This window comes from Camponotus vicinus, unplaced genomic scaffold (genome assembly GCF_025532165.1).
Source record: "Camponotus vicinus isolate PSW18456_S1 unplaced genomic scaffold, iyCamVici1.0 SCAF_10, whole genome shotgun sequence".
Taxonomy (NCBI): domain Eukaryota; kingdom Metazoa; phylum Arthropoda; class Insecta; order Hymenoptera; family Formicidae; genus Camponotus; species Camponotus vicinus.
In genome coordinates, this window is record NW_028141946.1 from 3207273 (window position 1) to 3229325 (window position 22053).

At 43.5% G+C, this 22053-nt stretch overlaps 1 long non-coding RNA gene across 2 annotated transcripts in view; it reads left to right on the plus strand.

The window, feature by feature from the left end:
• Positions 1 to 22053, plus strand: part of LOC145960609 (uncharacterized) — a 546781-nt gene that overhangs the window by 88965 nt on the left and 435763 nt on the right. The gene's annotated exons all lie outside the window — the stretch shown is intronic.

Below are 22053 nucleotides of genomic sequence, written 5' to 3' on the forward strand. Positions count from 1 at the left end.
TTAACATGATTGGCCGGTAGGAATAAACTGGCAACACGCGCATTGGTTCCATCGGTTCCATTGGCTATCGGGGCTTGTCGCTTTCTCTCGTGCACCGGCGACGTTTCTATCGGGCTGACCGGACTCCTTCTTCCACCGACGCGGCCCGATCGATCTCCTCTCTCTCGGCTCCCTCCCCCTCCCTCCCCCGCCTTCCGTTCTTCTCTTTTGTCGGACTTTTGATCTCGCGGTAGCACGGCGAATTCCTCGTGGCAACGATTCCGAAGCGGTTCCCAGGCTATTTTTCCGTTTCCACGAACGCGACGTATGCGCGAGCGATTAACGGACGCGTATATGCGGGACGACGACGTGAGAACCGACAATTGGCGCGATTTCTCGGGCCGGCCATTGTATTTCCGGCTGTCGAGATGAAGTAATAATTGTTATTGTCGCCGACACACATCCACGTCGTTCCATTTCTTGAAATTATTCGCGTTCGGCCAATCGTCACGGCCATTTCGCATTCGAGCAACGCTAAATACCGAATTTAGACTTTTAGCTTTTTAAACGATGACGTAAAGCGGCTTGGAAAACAAGCTCGATTGAACAAAATTATTTCCGTGTATACACGAAAGTGTACGAGTCTCTCCTCTCATGTTTAGATTATAGATAAATCCATCTGGGGAATTATTTCCGAGCTATCGCACGATCGCTTTCTTTTAAGATATAAGTGCGCTAGATCCTTCTTCTATGATGATTACCATCATCGCCTTGAAATTATCGAAAACGTCGTCGAACGTTGGCGATGCCGAAAAGTGTGATACAGATTGAACGAGGGATAGTCCGCACTTCCACAATCAATTCTACCGATACGTATCAATCACCCCTAACGATCTCGAGATGACCAGGGTCTCGACTGCAAAAAGATTAATAGCCTGGGAGGAAGGTGCGAAAGGACAGGTGTGTCCGTCCCTCGGGAGCTTGCGCTTAGTAGCGCGTCGTGTTATTTCGCGGCGCAAGATATTACGCCGACGGCGTTGGCGGGCTTTGGTACGCTCGGCCAGGTTTGATTGCTCGACGTCGTTGATCGCCGTCCGGCTGGAATTATCATAACTCATCCGGGTAATCTAGCCACCGAGTGGAAGAAAGCGACACCGTCACGTGGGTGTTATTTACCCGGCGCGAGATGAGGGAACTTTTGAGTCATGATCATCGTGCGGCCGGCTCGTTCGTATATTGGACTTTATGTGTCTCGGCATTAGAGACACGCGAGAAGAAGAAGAAGAAGGAATGAATGTTGCGCGGAATGTTACAGGGATAAGTTACGGAGATGGGAGAAAAGGGAAGAGAGCGGAGGAGAGGAGAGGAAAGGGTCGAAATTGATCGAGCTCGTGCGACGCTACCGATAATGTATCTCGAATTTAAGATCCTACGGTCTTCATACGACACGCGTATCGCGTATATAAGTTCAACTTTGTATCTCTCTTCTCTCTCTCTCTCTCTCTCGCTTAAGATAAATTACAAAACTGCAAGTTCTAAATCCGGAATAGTCGGAACGGTATCGTTGCGTCCAATGATGCGCGGAAAATGATTACACACGTTCCACCGGAGAATTCGGACTTCCTTCGGGCTAGTACAGCCTCTCCCGTGACCGCAAAACTTCCTTCATATTCAGCGAACACTCCGCCCGCCGTGAACCACCGCGAGATTTTTCCCCGCCGGCGTTCCCGACAAAGGTCAGAAAACTCGGTGTAGGTGATTTCGAGGTGGTCCGAGGTCAAGCTTCTTTGACCGCAGAAGCGCACAGGGAACTCGGCTATTTTGCTCCGTGGAGTCTCAACTTCTCCCCCGCGTTTTCCCCTCTCCTTCTCTCCGCTCTCCCCCCCGTTCCCTCCGCCTCCCCTTTCCTCCCCCCGTTCCCGGCGCGATCCGTCTCGCGGCCGACTCCGGAGGCGTACGCCGGTATTATTTATCTTGTGAATACCAAACACGCGCCGGCGCGCGGCATTGTATTATAATTTACTTACCGACGTTATAATTACAATTCTGTACAAGTGACCGGTGGCAGGGTGCGCCAAGGCTCGCGTATACCTGTTACCGCAACTACCCGCTTCCGCGTAGCTTTTCGTACACCACCTTCATCAGGGCACGCATCTGCGCGGGGGCCCTGTTTGCACAAGCCGGGGCCATAATATTCAATTCCAATTCATCCAGTATTAACCTTGCGGAATAATGGGCTACCCGATACCCGGTGTAACTTTCACGCATCTATATGTGTATACGCGAGTACCGGGAAAGAGAGAGAGAGAGAGAGAGAGAGAGAGAGAGAGAGAGAGAGAGAGAGAGAGAGAGAGAGAGAGAGAGAGAGAGAGAGAGAGCGGGAGGGAGAGAGAAAGAGCATATACTGCCGCGCGCCGTTACAAATGCGCGAGCTTGGAGCGAGCTTATTTGATCATTGTACACTCCGTGATTATATACGGACGTATGTGTGCATCTCTCCTTTTTAGCCATTGTGCTGATTCGCGGGGTATTGTTTTACAGAGGATTTTCATTCCGGCGCGCGACAAGATTTAATATAATCCTACTTCTCTCGAGCGGGATATTACCGGAATAGAGAGGAGCGCTATGATTGATACTAAATGCCGAACAAATGTGTTTTAGCATAGATCAATTTAACATCGCGCCAGGAAATTTGCTCGTTCCAATAACGAGATACAACGGAACTGCCGATTTCGCGAATCGCGATCTTAATCGTACGATAATAATTGCGAGAGATTAGAATGATATCGCTAGAATGATCTCTAGATACGTAGCGGCTCTAACTACATATCGCTCCGCTATAATTTCATTGTAATAGCGATGTCGTGGCTAAGGAAGTCGTTCTTCGTACCGGCATACGAAGGTCGTTTAGAAACGATCGGCGAACGATTAGTATCGAAGGAGGAGGGACGAGCGTGCATCTGGCGCACCTGACGGTCACTCGTACGTATCGTGCCTTCGTTCCTTCTCGCCTGTCCCTGTCGCTCTCCCCCTCGGTTCCCCCTCTCTCTACAACTCTTCCGGACCTCCGTAACGTCCGCTTCTTAATGATCGTTATTGAAATTTACTGCCTCTTAATTAGAAATTAATGGCTGGTTGCACCTATGGCCTCTGTCATTAAGAAATTAACAAGACGAACCTCGGTGATCGAGTATTCGGTCAATTGCCCTCTCGATATTCTCATATTTTCATGGTGTTGTCTAATCTGTCTTTGGACCTGATATCATCTCTTAAAGGAATGTCGGCAATGCGTTAATGAATAAAACAGTGTGGCCGAAGAATTATTAGCATCAAATACTGATTTATTAAATGTAGGTGAAGGAATATATTTGTGGAGAGAGAAATATGTTTATTTAATGCGATTAATGATACTTTTTATCTCTTCGATTACCGTAATTCAAGCATAGCGATGTTCTAATATCTGTCAATCTTAAAAATACAAATACGAAAAGATAAATTTTTAAATAGACTTTCTCTCAGGATGCGCGAACAAAAGGCTTTCCTTTAGAATATACGTGAAAGAAACACATGTTCACAGTTAACGCTATTCTTTGCATGCACGTGGCTTTCGATTATGCGAAAAAGTTGCGAAAGTACGCGAATAAACCTGCGATGCAGTACAGCGGATTTTTGCAAACACACACCCGCGACGATAACATCTCCCTCCTCGGTCAAAGACATTCGGCGCCGAATCTTACCGGTCGATCTGCGACTTGCGAAACGGGCTTGCGCGCGAGTGCGTGGCCGACATTAAGAATTCGTGCGTAGGCAATAAGAAGTACCCTATTCGTGGCGGGTAATAAAGGAAGAGACACATCGGAGAGTGGGTTGCCTTGTTCACTTATGCGAGCCGCGCCGCTCGAGTGACTTTCCGAACGGAATTTCACCGACATCTGCGTGTCCCTCCCGTGCGGCTTCCCTTCGGTTTCCTTCGTCGATCGTCCTGCATTACACGCGTGTCGGTCGCACGCACGCACGTACGGACGAAATACGTTTTGCGGAACGACACTCGCGACTTGACTCGGAACTTAAAGGTGCTGCGTCAGGGGTGAACGAGCACGACATACGGACAGAGAGACACTCTTGTATACTGACGTGACTGCGTTGCGCTTCTTGCCTTCGAGCGATTAACTAACCGACATATCCGTTCCTTCATCGACGTTACATCGATGGTGCATGAATAAAACAGGATATGTAGCCTGCGAGTAAAATAATATGTGCTATCAGAGGTCAAAGAATCGAGAAACGTAATAAAAGAATGACAGACATTAATTTCGCGACCGAACTTCTCATTTTATATCATTTGACAGATAGAAAGGATAATAAATATGCGCGAGTTTGATTAAATCATACATTATATAATAGATCAAAGCAATCGTACAATTGTTAAACCTATAATCGTGAATAGAAGATATTGAGACACCTACAAAAGTACCTATAATCTTACCCGCGATATCTCTTCACATTGTGATTCTTTCCCGTCATGCAATTGTTAACGTGATCGTGAATAGAAACGCGCTCGTTGAAACGTCTACGCTACTAGAGTCCGGCATAATCATATCCGTGATATCTCCTCGCATCGTGATTCTTTCTTATCGTGATATTATCGGGTAACATATGCGTTATGTAAACAACTGAGATACGATGGTAGAAACAGCAGAGAGAGAGATATATCGTAAATTTTTTAAATAAACTTTGGGGTAAAGCACAATCGACAAACTCGCGTGCACAGAAAACCGTTTGCCGTCTTCGAGTATGTAAAACCGGAAGTTTTTCTTGGCGATAGCACGCCAGAGGAGTGAAGGGGGAGAGACGAGCGCAAGGGGTGGACGCGTGTTTCCTCGGTAATCGGAGTACAGGTGTAAGCATGCCAATGGTACCATCGGTTAAGCTGCAGGCGCGATAAAGAGTTCAAATTGAAAGTTAATTTTCTGCAACTCGTCCTCTCACCTCTCTACCTCTCCTATCTCTTTCTCTACCTCTCACTTTCTCTTCTCTCTCAGATATTTAGCCGACAATGGTTAAGTATCCATCTACCTGCCTGCCTACCTACCTACCTGCTACTGCTCATCGTTTCGGCGCATGAGTCGCACGAGCCGAACCATCGATAATTAATATCTGCAACTCGTTTCGGCTGGTGCGTTCTAATTGACGATCGCAATTAGTTCCGGACTATATAACACCTCCAATCGGCTCGGCGGATGTAAAGCGCCCAAACAATTCGACGAGTTCACGCTTCCGCGGAATAGATAAACGATAAATGGGACAGCGGAGCATATGTTCATTCTAAGCTTAATCGAAATGTAATATTTGCGAAATGCAGATATATTAATATCAAATGTAAAAAAAATAGAAAAATCGTAAATATAAATTTAAAAAGAAATAAACAAGATAAATTATAAAATATTTTTAATTATATCGAATATTGAAAGGAAATCTTTATGGAGCAACTTTTAATTAAGCATAGTATTATAATGCTCCTTAATATTTTTCCATAATTCGCTGAAATATTAAACAGCCATTATCCAATCAATTTACCGATCCATGCGTTTGCTGCAGTCGCTATCGAAATGTTGATACGCCCGGCACGCACAACCCCTCTTTGCGGTCAGGGGATGGCGGGAATCGCGGTCAGGTTCCTCGAGTCCTTGGACCTGCCTCCCTCGGAACGGTTCTCGAAGGTTCACAGAATTCGTTGCCCCGGTTCTCCGCAGGGACTATTAATCCCCTCTCAGAGACGTGTGAAAACGGCTGTAAATTTCGTCGGCGTAGCGTAATGGGTGGCAGGACTTTAAGGATGTATAATATGAACAAGGGGCACTCGCCCGCACCCCTTCCCCTCCTCCCTCGGGCCCTACTCGCGACTCTAGCACTCTCGCACGCGCGTAAGAATGTGTCGTAATGTAATACTCTGCGCGCAACGCCCCGTCCACGAAGAGCGAAAGGGGTAAGTAAGCCCCGGGTGCTTCTACGGCCGCATAAACATAAATTATCAGCTGGTAATTACGAGAGATACAGCTAACCTTCTTCTCCTTCTTCTCCTTCTTCCATGATCCAACGGCACCATCAGCGGCGCTTAGTCGACGCCGTTGTCGTTGTTTTCCTTTTCTTCGGTGCTACTGAGGAACAACGTCCTGGGTGGTGAGAAGAGTCTCAGCCGGAGGGTGCAACCATTCCCTTTCATAAGCGGACGAAACAAAATTGCGTGGACCGCCTAATTGTTATATACATTCCATTAGGTTAATTGCTGAATTAAGACTTTTGCTGCGCGTGCGGCTTCTCGGAATGGTGTATGAGTTATAGTTGAAAAGATAATAGGCGTTATAAAGAATAACGATTTGAATGTCTCGATGACTCTGTATTAGCTGCAAAAATAAAATGTACGTTATATTAAATAAAAAAATATTGATGACAATTCGTAGAAACCGGTACATCTGTCACGTGGTATAATAACAATAAGCATATGTCTCTCATTTCAGTTATTAATTTCGTTGATGATTAACATCTAAATTGTGAAATAAATCGAAGATCACGATTCTTCTCGCCGAGCCATTCAAATAAGCTCCGATCGGAACCAGACGATTCCTCGTCGTCCTTTTATCGGCTCGCAGAATCCCTCGTCTCCAGCGCACACGTGATTGCGCGTCCTGTGGGAGGGCAGACGTCGCACAAAACATAATGCGGCGCGTAAGTCGAATCCCGCATGGGCGCCGGCACGGGTGGCGAATGTGCGTGTGATGCACGCAGCCTATGTTAGCGCGTAGCGCATCGGCGGGCGCATCGTATGCGTGTGAGTAATTAAAGAGAGCGACTGTCACATCCGGCGACCCACGCGAGAAGGGTGCGGCCCCGGTGCGCGCTCGATTCCCTGTCCTTCTCCCGCTGAGCGGCCCTGCGTCACATCATTCCGCCGTGTCCCTTGTCGTCCTACGCTCTCCGTCTCATCTTCGAGTCCTCCCGACGCCGGACGTAGCCGAATCTCCGCGACTGGCGCCGTTAACAGGGAGCGGTAAGATAACCGGCACGAGCCAAGGTGATTACGCCTGCCATCGGTCGCTCGACATCATATCGATTTGATCATTATGCGGTTCTGGCACGTGCTCGATGACAATGTAACCTTTACCGCGAAACTCAATATTTGGTAAAGAAAATGTTCGGGCTTTATTTTTTGCGGTCGCTTTATATGGATATCATTCTGATAATCGAATTGAGAGACATTAAAATGAAATTCAAATTTGAGTCGTGCTATAGCTTTAAGGAAAAAGAGATGAAACAGAGAACTTTACCGTATCACGAGTAAAATATAATTATTTTCTAGTTGCTGGTTAATGTTGAAATTATTAATTATAATCAGAGAGAAAAAAGTACTTGTAATATACATAATCTACCGCGATAAAAATCCAATATCGTCATGAAACAAAAGAATATTAATTTTCAAGTCTGTCGCGATTCTAACGAATGTACACACGGCTGAAAGATTGTATTCTTTTCATTCTGATAAAGTTCTCGACTTTCCCATCCGCCTCTTGAAGGCAAGGGGTAAGTACATGAAAGATAAAGCACCGCGGAGGTACCATGGGCTTGCAATGTTGCATTCAGCGCGTGCCCCGGCTAATAAATAATTAAAACTTTTGTTTCGAAGGTAGCGGTGATGTATGGCCTCTTCCCGGGTGTCCCAGCCGTTGAATAATCGCACTTTATGAATTAAGGTTATGCTTTATGTTAAAAGATTCGCTCGGCATCTGTTTCTAATTACCCGTTAATGGCTATAGCGCCGGCAGTAAAGCATCCGTTACCATAAGCTCTACCCACCTATTGTACGCGCTCGCCGACTAATACGCGACGGTAAGAGGCAGCCGCTTAAAGACATTCATGATGTACCGCAAAAAATGTCACAGGAGATTTTACCTTTACCATTATTATTATTATCATTATTATCTACATTTATTTTTATTACAAAATCTGAAGTGGTTCTTTTCATTCGAATTTTTCTTTTCAAGAGAGCTTTATTTTCCCTATTATTTCACGATATCTAGAATTAAAAATAAACTAATCTATTAATCTCCTTACTACTTGTGAAAAATTGTAAAACGATAAGCGAATAATTTATAATTAATATTTTATTTTTTTTACTGGCTACATATCTATGGAGAACTTGAGAGTTCACGCACTTCACGTATCTTTGAGAGAAGAAAATTGTTTGTGTTGCCGAATCAAAGACTGGGAATATTGCGGCTCCCTTGTTAACTCGGAACTAAGAAAGGGGATTTCGCATAAGGCAGGCCGGCAATGGTTATCTCGCCTCGAACCCTATTCAACAGTAAATCAAGGATTTCTTTTAACGAGCATTAATTGTTTTTGCGATAGTGAGAATTGCTTGGCGGGATAGTTAAAGCAAACGACGACTGCGCCCAATATTGCCTGTCGAGCAGCATGTAAATGGTTCCCGTCGTTTTCCCGTCGAGACGCATATTCGCCGCCTACTATCTTTCGCAGCAATATAGAATGTTCCCCTCTTTAGTAAATTGAAGACATTCTTTCTTAGAAATGTCTATTTTTGCGATAAAAATTTATATAATTTATTAAACTTTTTCAGATACATTTATCAAAATACTTTTATAAATTTATTAAAACTTCTACGCGCGCTTATTAAATTTAAAATATTACAAACATCCGTTTTTAATTGATTTGCGTCTCGTATAATTATAAAAAAATGCGTCGCATTCGCGATATATAGTTGCGTCTGACATTTTCCGCTCAGCAAATTCAGTCTCGCGTTTCGACGAGGATAAACAATCGCAGACGAGAGCCTTCCTCGTCGTCGCAGTTAGCTACCTAGAATTACTTTAATGCCGGGCACAATGTATGCCACCCCGGCTAGGAACATTATCCCGATGAGGGAGAACGAGCGACGCTGGCGGTGCTGGAGGAGGAGAGGGAGGAAAAGAGGCTTCCAATAGAGGAAAAGGTACACGTACCGGGAAAAGGGAAGAAGGAGGGTTTCGGTAATGGTATACAGCGGAGAACACAACTCTTTGGCCCATAGATCAATGGTTGGCAATTATTGTAAGTTCATTAGAGCAGCACGTTTCCACCTCCCGCCGCCTCTCTCTCCCCCTTACCCGGCACCTCTGGTTTCCCCCAGCCTCGCGCTTCTACATCCGACGCGTTCTCCATCTTCCATTCTCACCCGCCTCCCGCCACGCTCGGAAGAAGTCACCGCGATCCCACCGCCGGAGTCCGAAAACCCCTTCTCGCGAAGCTGAAATTGCGACATTCCGCGCGAAACGCCGAAACTATTTGACTCTGTAATTTGTGATTGTAGTTTATTGTGCGGATAGACTAACGGACCGGGCGGCGCGGTGCAACGCTGTTGCTCGGCTTAACTCCCCGAGCGACTCTTCCGTGCAATTCCAACCCCCCCGACGTCGGGGTTGAAATTCCTTCGGAAGTACGGCCACACGCGCGACGAGTTATAGATAGCGTGATCTTCGAAGGTACCCTTGAACCGCGGCAGATTGATGACCGGGCAAAAAACCCGCCGATGCTCGCTACATTGACGACGCAACGGTTTGGATTAATGTTGCGGCCTGATTGCGAATCGTTTGTGGAGTTTCTCTAGGATGTTGCCGGTTCTCCTTGATTACGCCTTGATATGCGCGTGCATTCTTAATTAAAATGGATGGATTTTTCTTGCATGCGTTGATGTTTTTCTTTCCGTAAATTGAAATTTAATTACGAAAAGGTATTAAAAATTTACGTATCACCGCCTGTTTTTAATATATTACAAGACTCGTTTATTTGTAAAGTTTAAATTTTTAAGTAACAAGAGTTATAGCGCTCGCACACGTCTAATGTATCGCGAGACGTATTCGAAATCCGAATGGGCTATTCGCGATAATGACGATGCTCCGAAAGATGCAATAGGGCAATTACCGTTCCCCCTGCCAGTCGCGCTGTGTGACGACACGATGAAAATTGTCATTACGCGAACTGGCGCGACAATTATCGCGGCGTTCACGATTGCAATTTGCAACCGTCTGGGAACGGTCTGGGATTACTCAACGAATCATCTTGTAACTTTTAACTACCAGCCAGCGCGATGGGGCTTGCTGGCGTTCGTCGTCTGAATTCCGCGCACTTCGCTGGAATCCGGAGAAAAGGAAACGCACAGCTTCTACTCTCACATACGTGTTATATCGACTGCTTGCAACTAGCAATTTTTCAGATTCGCGTGAGAGATTCGCCGTTTATTATTGTAAAATATCAAAGTGCCTCGACAATTCATTTCGTGTATCTCGACGCATTTAAATTCTTCTATAAGGCCACTTGCAAATCGTTTACGTACACATAACGGCGGAATCTGTTGTCATCGCGTCGTTGCAATTTGCCGAGTATAATAACTTGTCTTATTTATGAGCGAGATCGCACGAAGGCAGATATGAATATGTAACGCATTTTGCTGATTGAAATTTTTCCAAGATTATTTTCCGCGAACCCCTCGGCGTGTCTTTACTTTATATCAACCTCGCGACTGTTTTGCTTGTTCGTATACATCGTCTATGTCGCATCCTTCCGAAGACACCCTCCCGACGTGGAGGCTTTCGCTGCTAAAGCGCATTGATCCAGTAATTTACCGTGTTACGACACTCGCGACATCGTTATGAAGATTACAGCCGCGGAAAAAGTGTCGTTGGAATTACGAGCGTGCCGAGAAGTGGGCGTAATGTACGCGTTTGTAGAGTCTCGGGGTGCTCTTTTGTAATAGAAATTACCCGTATAACCTATACTTGAGAGAAGCGAAATAGCGATGCCCCAGCTGGATCACTGGCTTTCGTGATTTATGCAGCGTATCTTATTTGTGAATTTTAAACTGTTTATCGATGATACATATTTTTTTAAATATTATATAAGCGATCAAAGAGCAATTTTTAAATGTTTCAAATAATATCTTGCTCCTCGATTAATTTTGAATGCACTTTACTTTTATAGAATTTTAATTCAGAATCTAATTACCGGAATACGAAATGCATTAGAAAATGAGAAAAATTGATCAAAATGTTAGTAGGAAAAAATTTATCTCCTGCCATGTACGCGGTTGGATATTAATTTCCAATTTCCAGTTGTCGGAATAGCTATAATTTCCAGAAGATAAGACAGGGGATGAGGAGCTACGAAAGAAGGCTACTAGATCTTCGCTGCTGATTCACGTCGTTACTCGTCGCTCAGCATTTAAATAGGGAGGAGGGACGCGGTATTAAAAAGGAGCTTTAGCGCCACCCGGTAGGAAAAACAAACCGCGCGCAGGTAACAAACTCGAGGACAGGGTAAGACAAGGGAGAGCGACGCGCGCGGGGGCGAACCCTGGCAGGATAACAATTCTTTTCCACGACGGTGGAGGACCGCGGCCGGGAAATTAGCATCGATAAATTTTCCGGCGCGTCGTTCCGCGTTGTCGACGACGACGACGACGGCGGCGGCGGCGACGACAACGACGCTGGTATGGATATAGCGCCGCGAAAATGACACGATGATGTATAGGCGACTGTTTTAAGAATTATTTATTATTTATTGCCGGGACCTGCCTCAACGCAGTTCTGAACGCATTCCTTCTGGCGCGAACGCGACAGCGATGACACAGGGTGATAATTCGGTAGATTTTCATAATACTTATAGATTAGATCTGTTCTACGTTTTAACTCGACGAGTAAAACGTTTCTCTCTTTCCGTCGTTTCGCTGACAAAAATGTAGACAAGATGAAAGAGATTAAATTACTGTATATTTAATTATTCCATATCTGTGTTTGGTTAGTCGTATTGTTAGAACCTTCTTGAGTTGATAAATTCAGATATAAATCTGGGTAAAATATATTTTCTAATTTACTTGCCATTTATTTATATACAGCGTAATTCCTGGTTTTTATATTCTTAATAATAAAATTAAGAATTATTATTACGAAAAATCTGCGCGTTTAATGATTATGCACCGTTAAATTGCGGCGTATCTATTTTCTCGCGAGCTATTTCTCGCATTGTATAAGAGTACATTCCCGACACGAAGAGGCACGAAGGGAATCTTTTCCAAAATGTCAGCCTGGCGCAGATCGGGGGGGAGGTGGGTGCGGTGCACGTCACGTTTCTGATCTCCAATTATGCGCGAGCGTTGTGCGATCGCGGACAGAGAGAACGGTGGTTTCCATTATCGCTCGGCCAAGAAATTAAAACGCAATCACGTTGGCTTGCAGAATTTTGCTACCGCGTGCTTCGCGCACCGAAACTCTGTCGAAAGGCGAAACATCTAAGACGGATGTGCCGAGTGCGAATGTTGCTAAATTCGGGCCGGTTGCAATTAGGGGAACGCGCGCGCTCCTTTCCGCGCTTAATGAACCCGCGGAGCGCGCGCGATGATAGGCGCACGTGATCGTTTAATTGTTGACGGGCGGGAATGCAAAGAAGGTATTTGTGCACCGCCGCTTTATTTGATAGTGTCAGTTACGTTGCAGTTATAATAGGAGTTCACGATACGAGTTTTTGTAATTGGATTGCAAAGTTAAATGAACGTAGTTATGTGTGTGGCGGAAGTATACTTAAAATACACATACATATGGAGGTAATTGATCTGGGGTACGACAATGATAATAATACAATATTAATTTACTTGTATGAGGCGAAGACGACCGTACATTTCTACTTCTTCCTCGTATCGCGTCCAAGGAATGAAAACGTATATCATTCCTAAAAGAAAACGGAACTAATTGAGGGAGGGTATCTTCTTGAAAGTCGCAGACTTTGTAGCAAACAAGATACGTGCTGCGACGACGAGACGAAGACGTATGAGCGAGAGAAAAAACGATAAAACGAGGGAAGCGAAGGTAGGACGGATACCTTCTAGTAGTATCTGAAATTCTGGAGCATAGTCGAGTGCATACCGTGCTGGAGACTCGCAAAAGATAGTTGGCTCACTTCAAAGATAAAAGGAAACTATTCTCTTTTTTTTCAACAGGAATGCAAACGAAAAATTAGAGCATGTATCTACGAAATGCTGTGCTGGAAGCATATTTAATCGGAATCGCACTCATGTGTTGCTCGTAGGGTTTAAAATAATGACAGCTATGTTACTCCATATTTATAAGATCGTTGTTTTCATAAACAATATCAGCTGTCGAGAGCACACAACGATTGTTTAGACATAATCGAATATTGCAAAGAGAAAATTAAAAAATATAAGTGAGGTTTAAAAATATATTATCGTGAATCACGCATAAAAGTGTAAAATTTTCTTATCTTCCGTATTACTTTGACGTAACGTTCCGAAATACGTAGGGCCCTATCGAAAGCTAAAATCCGATCTCGCTGCTTTGTATCAAACGCCGAGCTTTATGCAGGTATCCGTAACGGACGCAGCAATTTGAAACGATTTATCGCGAAGAGTAACTTTGCATTATGGATCGCTTAATGCGGATAGACTTAACAATACACAAAAGCGGGGGTTATATCGGGTGAACCTCGCCGAGGGTGGGAGTTAATAGGACCTCATTGTTACGGGGAGGAAATTCGATAATCGCTCGGCATACACGCGCACGCACACCAACCGGTGCACCTTTCCCTTCTCTTCGTCTCTCTTTCTCTATTCTACTCTACCATCTTTCTCTCTCTCTCTCTCTCTCTCTTTCTCTCCAGTCTCTTCCTTCCTTCGCTCTTTCTCCTTATCAAGCATTTACTTTCTCTCTCCCGTTCCACCGTTCTCTCCGTCATTGCCTTAGAGAGAACTTTGACTAAACGCCTCCACGCTTCCTTAACCTCCCCATTAATCAATATTAAATCGTCCAAAACGTTCCTTTGTTTATTGACTGGCAGCTAATAGGTTTTCACCGCCTTGCCTTCGATGTATTCATCGGCGACGACGGTGGCAAAAACAGGGAACCACCGTATGCCCTCTTCCTTTCGTGTCCTACGCGACGATTAAGCTTTAGCTTTCCTCTTCAAAGATCCTTCATTGTGTAAACGGTGTAAAATGCTTTGCGAATCGGCCCGTCGTCGCCATTGCACTTGCGAGAAAATTACTTCGCGCACGGCACGCTTTGTCAGCGCCGATCGAAAGTCGGCGGACTCGTTAATGATAATAAATCTAATTGTTGCGCGAAGAATGAAGCCATATAAATCCATTAGCCGTGATTGTGAATTCCAAACGAACGCGATGTATAAAGCATACGAATGACGTCTAGAATCGCGCGGAAACTTTGGGCCTCTGTGAATTATTAATCGACACAGAGATTGGGAATGTTAGAGCTCCGTTAGTGCGCTTCAACCAGAATTTCGGTAAAATTATTCAGGACAAATGCATTCTGACGACTAGATATTTAAATACTTCGATAAATATTTGATCTTTCAATTTTGCAAGACTTGATAAGGTAAGGATTAAATGGTATGTGCGTGTAATATTACGAAATATCGAGACATTTACGTGCTTGTAATTAAATGTAAATCGTTTTATTCCAAATTCATATTCAAATTCAGCGGACTCGATTCGACGCGACTGATTAAAATCTCGATTCACAGCTGCGATTATAATGTCGATTTTGCGGGCGCTGGAATCACTCGTGCAACGTCACGAATTACGTTTCGCGCTCTCGATAAAAAACAAATAAGCATCGCGAATCTCGGTTTCCACAAGAGACTGTTCAGTGGCATGCAATCTTCTCAGTTGGTATTATTTCTTAGTCCAATTAGTTTAATTGTATACTTGCGCAGCTGTTGCAACGGTAGACTTTGTAACTGTTGCTAACGGACAAAGAGGTTCTATTGCAGAATGGTAGATAATGATGGAAATTAAAGGAAAGATATCGCAGTTAGGTGCAAATCGCGAGAATCACTCGTATTGTGTAATCTATACTCCTAGTTGTCCAAATTTGCTTAAAACAATTCTTAATTTTTTTAAATTAATTTAATTTTTCTGATAAAAGATGTTCGATAATTTTTATCACATTTAAATGAAATTGATTCACGTCTTACATGATGTACGAAAAAATTAAATATTGCTTTTGCACATTTTGCACACATCTTATAAACATGCACGCTAACAATTATATTTTGAAAATTAATAAGTGCTTAAACAAAAACTTTTGAGTCGAATAATCATTTCGCGAACATTGGAGTGCTGCGCTCCGTCGTTTGTTGGCGGCTTCTGCGATATTGAAGAGCCTCATTAGTGCTGTTTGTTATTGTTTGTGCGGTACTCAGTGTGAAAAAGAGCGTGATACGAGAGAGTGCCCGAGGTGTCACAGTGATCTCGCAGATTCTCACTTTTCACTTCCTCTCATCGTCGTTGCGAGTCGTACTAATCCTTCCCTCTGCCCCCGAGCTTGAGGTACTTGCTCCCATTTTGGGTTTTCTTTTAGGCATGCTTCACAATATGCGAAAGCTTGTTAAATACAAGCACACTTGAAGAATTGATATACATACGTTGCGCTCTGTGCTCATTGGACATGACGTCAAAAAGGTCGTGATATTTCCAGCATATTCGATTGCATATCTTCTTAGGCATTTATATCACATTGAAAGTGGGAAAAGCGCGATAGACTGTTTTTCTCGTATTTGTTATAAAAAATAATGTATCAAATCTCTATTTATTTTTTACTTAAAATTTATTATTTTACATCTTATTCATTATCTCTCGTTTTTCGCAATGGGAATTTATTACGAAAATTTCACTGCATTTATTAAAAATATTCAAACATGCTAGTTTGATAAAATATATGCAATCGTGCATTAATCAGGGCATTATTCTGCGAGACCGCGACGTCGAAGATCCGAAAATTTTGCGACATTTGCATCGAAAATGGTGAAGGCTGAAGCACGACTGGTTGTTTGCTTCGGTCTTAGCCGGAGCAGACAATTACTGCACTCTTTTCCTTTTATTTTCTCTTTTCGTTTTCTTCCTCCCTTCCCGCCAATAACGTTCAGCACGCGGCGGCGCGTGCTCCCGCAGTTATCTTGAGATTTGCTGCTCATTAGCTGGCCGTAGATGCGAGGCTTTATACCGGCTAAAGAAACCAAACGCTAGTGTGTAAACGAAGAATATTTGTTGCCCTTCCCTCTTTTCGAGAAAAATAATTCGCAGCTCCGTGTCCTCTTTCCCCTCTCTCTTTCTCTCTCCTTCTTTTAGCAATGTAAATTCCGTTTGAACGAAAATGGGTGAAAGGAAAATGAATGAATCACAAGAGCAGTGACTTAACTTAACGAGATAATTATATGAAAGTATAGAATTTTTTATTATTATACAATGATGTGGCATGAAATTTTATTTATATAAAACAAGCTATTATTCCTTAATCCGTTTAAAAAATTGATACAATATATACGAATATAGATAGAAGGGGGCATATTTTGTTTTCCATGATTAGTTGGAGGGCTCTTTCCTATATTGCAGTTTTAGCTTCTCTACTTGTGCTGCTAATTTATACAAATCTTGCCGTTCCACTAATTCTAAAGGAATAAGTAATCACAGTTCCGTCATTGTACATCTTTACATAAGTATACATTCTCGACTCTTTGAAAAGTAGGTCACGTTTTAAAATTATTCCTACGAATGTTTGCTTATAAATTTTTGACAATATCCCGCGCATAACACTATTACTTCAGCTGAAAAATATGCTGTATAAATATTTAATATGTAAAAAGAAAACTGCAACGCGAACTAATCTTATCGAAAGACGTAGGTGACAAACGCGTTAGGTATATCACGCGGTAGGGGAGAGATTCGTGAGACATCGAGATTGGATAAGGACGCGCCATGTTTGTTAACGACAGACAGGCACCTTCTCGAAACCAGCACAAACGCGTGCAGATCTAAGCTGATTCCTCCCTCTTAAAGTTTCCCGGTTTCATCCCCCGTGTTTCCCGTCTCTCGCTCCATCGAGCTTTCAGGATTCACGTGTCGGGTCTGCACGAACAAGAGAATAAATGAAAGAGACGGAGCGAGAGGATAGAAATGAGAATGGTGGGGAGGGGTGAGGTCGATGGATGTGAGACGGGTGTGAGGCGCGGAGGAATATGAAACAATCGCTTCATTGGAAAGTCAAGAATCTCTTGAGCCCGTCGGCGTTTGACTTGCCATTAGGAGCGTCAGTTTTAATTGTGCCTGCACTCTCGTCCTCATCGTTGATGTCGTCGTCGTCGGCATCGTCGTCGTCGTCGTCGTCGTCGTCGTCGTCATCTCTCGCAGTCTGCAGCCGAGTCTCAGGTGAAGTGTATCGCCTACCCCGCGCGTATATGTCCCGCCGTGTCTATCCACCTACCCTTGTGCCCTTTAGCGATGTCTCATTAGTTGCAGTACTGCAACGGATGAGTACATCCTACTGCCACCCGCTCCGCTCTGTAGCCATCTTTTCCTCTCTCCATGGAACTCGGCAGAAGATCCGTTTTCACCTCATCACTCAACAACTGCTTTCTTATCCACAGCCACTTATTTGACTTTACGCTGCCAAAGTGACAGCTGGACTGCGAGGATTGAATGAACAGATGCAGATAAACATAAATTAATTCAAATAAAAAATGATCGGTGATGCTTTGGATCATATTTTAATGTTTATTCTAATAATTTTTTTTTCAATTACTTTGATTTCTTTAATACGCAAACGAATTATAACATATTCTGCCTTTTATTTTGCGTGTATTTAGATAGTCTCTATATATATAATTTCAATAGTAAAGAGTTTTTTAAACAATTTTAATTTCTGCGCGATGAAAATAGGATAAGAATTGTCACGGAGAAGTTTATACAGCCGCTACTTGATATTTGAAACAAACAAGGACGCCGAACGCAACTCCGATACGCGGAGACTGGAAGAAGAGTAAGGACAGGGGTGGATACGTGAATGCTAGATAGTAGCTCCAGGCGAGGCTTGATTATTTTCCGCTAGCACGTTCATTCAGGTAGAGAGCGTGGCGCACGAGGGGTTCAATTGGAAACAGCAATCACTGCTCGCCTGTATTTTGTTCTCTTCTCGGGTGCAGCGAACTCCAATAATAAGCTTTCTCCTATATTGCCTCTTCAGCCAGCTACCACCCCCGTCTTTTGCCCTCTCCGCTCGGAGTCTCCGCAACCGGCATCATCCTTTCCCTCCCCTCTCTTCGTTTCCCTCCGCGCATCGTCTGGCCTTCGTGCGCTACGTTCTTCCTTCGAGTTTCGAGCGTTTCGTCTCCCGTACGTTCCCCGAATGACCTCGGTTTCCGAGTTTGAGTCGTTTGCCGAGATACATCTCGACTTTACCTCTTCGGGTCGCCTATCCTTCGTCGTTGCGCGATGCTCTGTCGCTCTCGAGGTAATAGAGTATAGTCTTCGTTCACCGGCTGACATGGAAAGGAACGTCGTGAAAACTATTTGACAAGCACCCGAAAAATTTCAGCTAAAAAATCGAGAATTTTCTTGCGCAGAATCGGAGAATATAAGTGTATTTACATAAAAGTATAAAATATCGATCTTAAAATTTTACAATAGATCAAAGGCGCAAAAAATTACCAACTTCCATGTTAGAATTTATTGAGAAATTCGGAAAGGAATCACACGCGAGAGAAGGAACGGAATCAGAGATCGGAATATGACGTTGGGAAGAAAGGAACATCCGATTTATGTACACGAATATCGCTCGTACTATTTATTCTTGCAGAAGGTTAACAAAACAGCCGCGCTCCTCATCGTTCACGTCTCCTAAAAATATTATCGTTATTTCAGAGAATAGTGGTCAGACGATGGCAGAGGCGCGCGGAACGAAATGACGGGGCAAGGGGAAAATAACAGAGGTGGGAAGGAGAGAAGCGAAAATGCGCGGCACGTGAGCGCGTGCCGTGACGTGTGTATGTGTCCGCGTATGTGTGGTGTGTGTTATATCAAAAGACCAATTACAATAAATTCCGGAGACGCCGTTTACCGCGGCGGAACACGAAACGGCATTAATCCGCGAGGATTGTCAGCGGATACGGCGATAATGAAACGGATCGGTCTTTTATCGGTCCCCCAGGTACGACTGTCTAAAGTTCAATCGCCGATGACAGCCGGCGAAAATATCACTTCGTGCGACAATCGCTATTCGAGGCAGCCATTTCGATACGAAACGCCGACTGCGTTATCGCTTTTTGACATTTCCAAGTCGGAGGGTTTCAGAGATCCAGCGTGCCTTCCGTTATGTTCATTCAAAAAGTGTTTTGGACGCACCTATCAAATTGCAGTTTTTTCAATTCTATATTTATAACACGAATAATTATATAAGAATAAGAAATTAATATTATAATTCACATTAATATAGAAAGATATCCATAATATATTTGCGGGATATGAAAACGACGACATTGCACTGCGCTAACAAATACTTTAATTTACTTGGCACAAAGAGAGGGGCGGTAGACTGAGTTGGGGTGAGGACGCGTAGAAAATTCAGGTCGCGCGTCGGGTCCACCTTTAACCGTAAACGGAGTGACGCACGAATTCCACGGATTAGATCATAGCAGTCGGTCGTCGCTCGAAATTAAGTTTACCCTGGCAGCGCAATTACACGAGCGCTAACGCCAACCCTTTCCCTCGCTGAAACCTGCACATAAATATATCGATTCAATTCCGTTTCGGTGGCGGGCATTCACCATCTCCCTTCCCTCCTCCCCCCAAACCCCTCGGCGCTCTGGCGCTCCCTCTCCTCTAAAGCGCGCGACCTTCTATAAAAATTTATCGACTGGCAAATTGTTTCGCGCTCGGCGGTCCGGTGCGTGGCCGCGATTCCACGTGTGCGGACAACGGGATGACCGGCGCGTGTATTTGTGCTCGGTCCTGCGAGAGCGATACGATCTACAGGCTACGAATGTTGCCTGCCGTCGAACAAGGGTGAGCACGCGAGAAGTAGTATCAGAGAGATGGGCGAGGAAGGGACGGTGGATGAGGGAAAGAGACTGACCGGTGTGACCGTCGTTTCGTTCTAAGCTCGCAGACGTTAATTAACAAAAAGTCATTAAACTTTCCACGACGAGCGGAACGAAAGAGCGACTCTCCATATACTGTTTTCTAGGATCGATGTACTCCGTTTATCCCGGCTTCCGAGTGTGTATTTTTTCCCGAGTGGACACGACGCTCAATTTGTGACATCTAGCCTTTGTTAGTTTTAACATCAGCGCTGTGAGAGAGGACAGATACAAGTAAATGAAGTAATAGAAAAAATAGAGATGATTGTATATAAATATATTGTAATTGAATGATAAGAGTAAAGAAAAATTTCTCAGAAGGCTTCAAATTTCGAATCTATTAGAGAAAGTATTCGCGGTCTCGCAAATATGTGTACGTAAGCAAATATGTGTTCGCGCAAAGTCTCACATGTGTGTACAAATGTGTAATTTGACTCGTCCAGGAGTGTTGAAGCGATGTGTGTCATGTCCAAATGGCAGGGATAGAGGATACTCTTAAAATGTTATGATGTGGAACTCGTGATTTCACGGAACATTTAATCACTATATTGGTAAATAGCCGAAATAAATAGAGATTCTCGAGCATTTCAAATTTCTCTTTACCAATTGCTTGATCTTAGCAAGCAAAAATAAATTATCATAAATATATCCTTTTGATTTTATTGGTAATTTAATGCTCAAAGCCGTTTCTATATTATAACATTAATTAAAATAGAAATAAATGTAAAAAAATTCACTTGGTACAATATTTTGCGCAGAGAATAGCCTTTTTTAAAAAAGGATAAAACAAGTTCACTGAACTGAGCACAATTAAGTCCCATTAAAATAAAATGGCTTTCATGAGAAACCATTCGAGCCAAACAGCTATAGCGTAGAACATACATTCTTTTCTCTTTTTCTTATTCTTTCGTTCTCGTTGATGTTGACAGCGACACTGATGAGCAGAAAGAAGAATCGTAGAGAGAGGATGCGCGGGAAGAATTGTTTGGATTGCGATGTGGCGCGAACGCTAGGATATGTACCAATTATACAGACAACTATTGTGCGGCTCTCATTAAACGACGCCAACAAATTCGATTACTTTTGGTTCCAAATTTTGCTGCCCGGTAAATGGCGGCATCACCGCCGCCACCATCGACAATCCGCTGCTACCGCCCTTTCACGAGAAGGGTGGAAGCACACCCGAAAACCATTTTCCTCGTTTCGAACCTACTGCACACCCTCCTGGGTCGCGAAGAATTTATTTTACGACTAAACAGAAAATTAGTGAGCGTTTGGGTTTGCGGTGTTTAGGTCTTTTAACACCGCGCCTCGTGGTTTAGCGTTGTGGGAAATGGAAAAGTATATGTAGTGGGGCTGTTTTCGTGCTTGTGCGTGTATCTATGTATGTGTCGGAAGTAATTGACTCTTGTTGAGAGCAACGTTCGCTATAAATCCAATGCAATCGTACATCATCAAAATGTATTGGAAAGTATTTTTATTCATTTTATTACTTTTGTTAAAATAATATTTTACAGGCAATCATTATCGGTAGAAAAAATCTATAATAATTTTTAGATTTGATTAACGGTTTTTAATCTTTCTTCTAAAAATTGTAAATCTTTTAGTTTTTTTTTTTTTACGAACAAGACCGATAATCGACTATAAATGACTAAATGATTTTTTAATTTAAAAAAAAGTCGTTGATCCTCAGTTTCCATCACGAAACGACTTGAAAGAAATATCTTAATTTACAGTCACGTTATAAGTACTCGATTTGTACGGCTGATTTCACCACTGAGTAAGGGATCGGTGCGAGCAATTTATCTTGATTACCGACAGGTCATTAACACCTGGCTAAGTGATTCACTCGTTAGAATGGACAAACATTTGCGATATCGCGGGGACAAGAATAAGATCGGTCGACTTTAATTGCACGGTGAATTAATCAAGCCTGTGCTATCGTTCTAAAAGGTAAAAGGAAAAATATTTAATTGCCATCTTTGGTGTGGGAGAGTCGCTGGTAGATTCGGACTTATGCGAGTGTACGTGTATATGGACACAGTGGTGATTTATTATTTAATTTTCTAGACGAGTAGTTTTTATCTC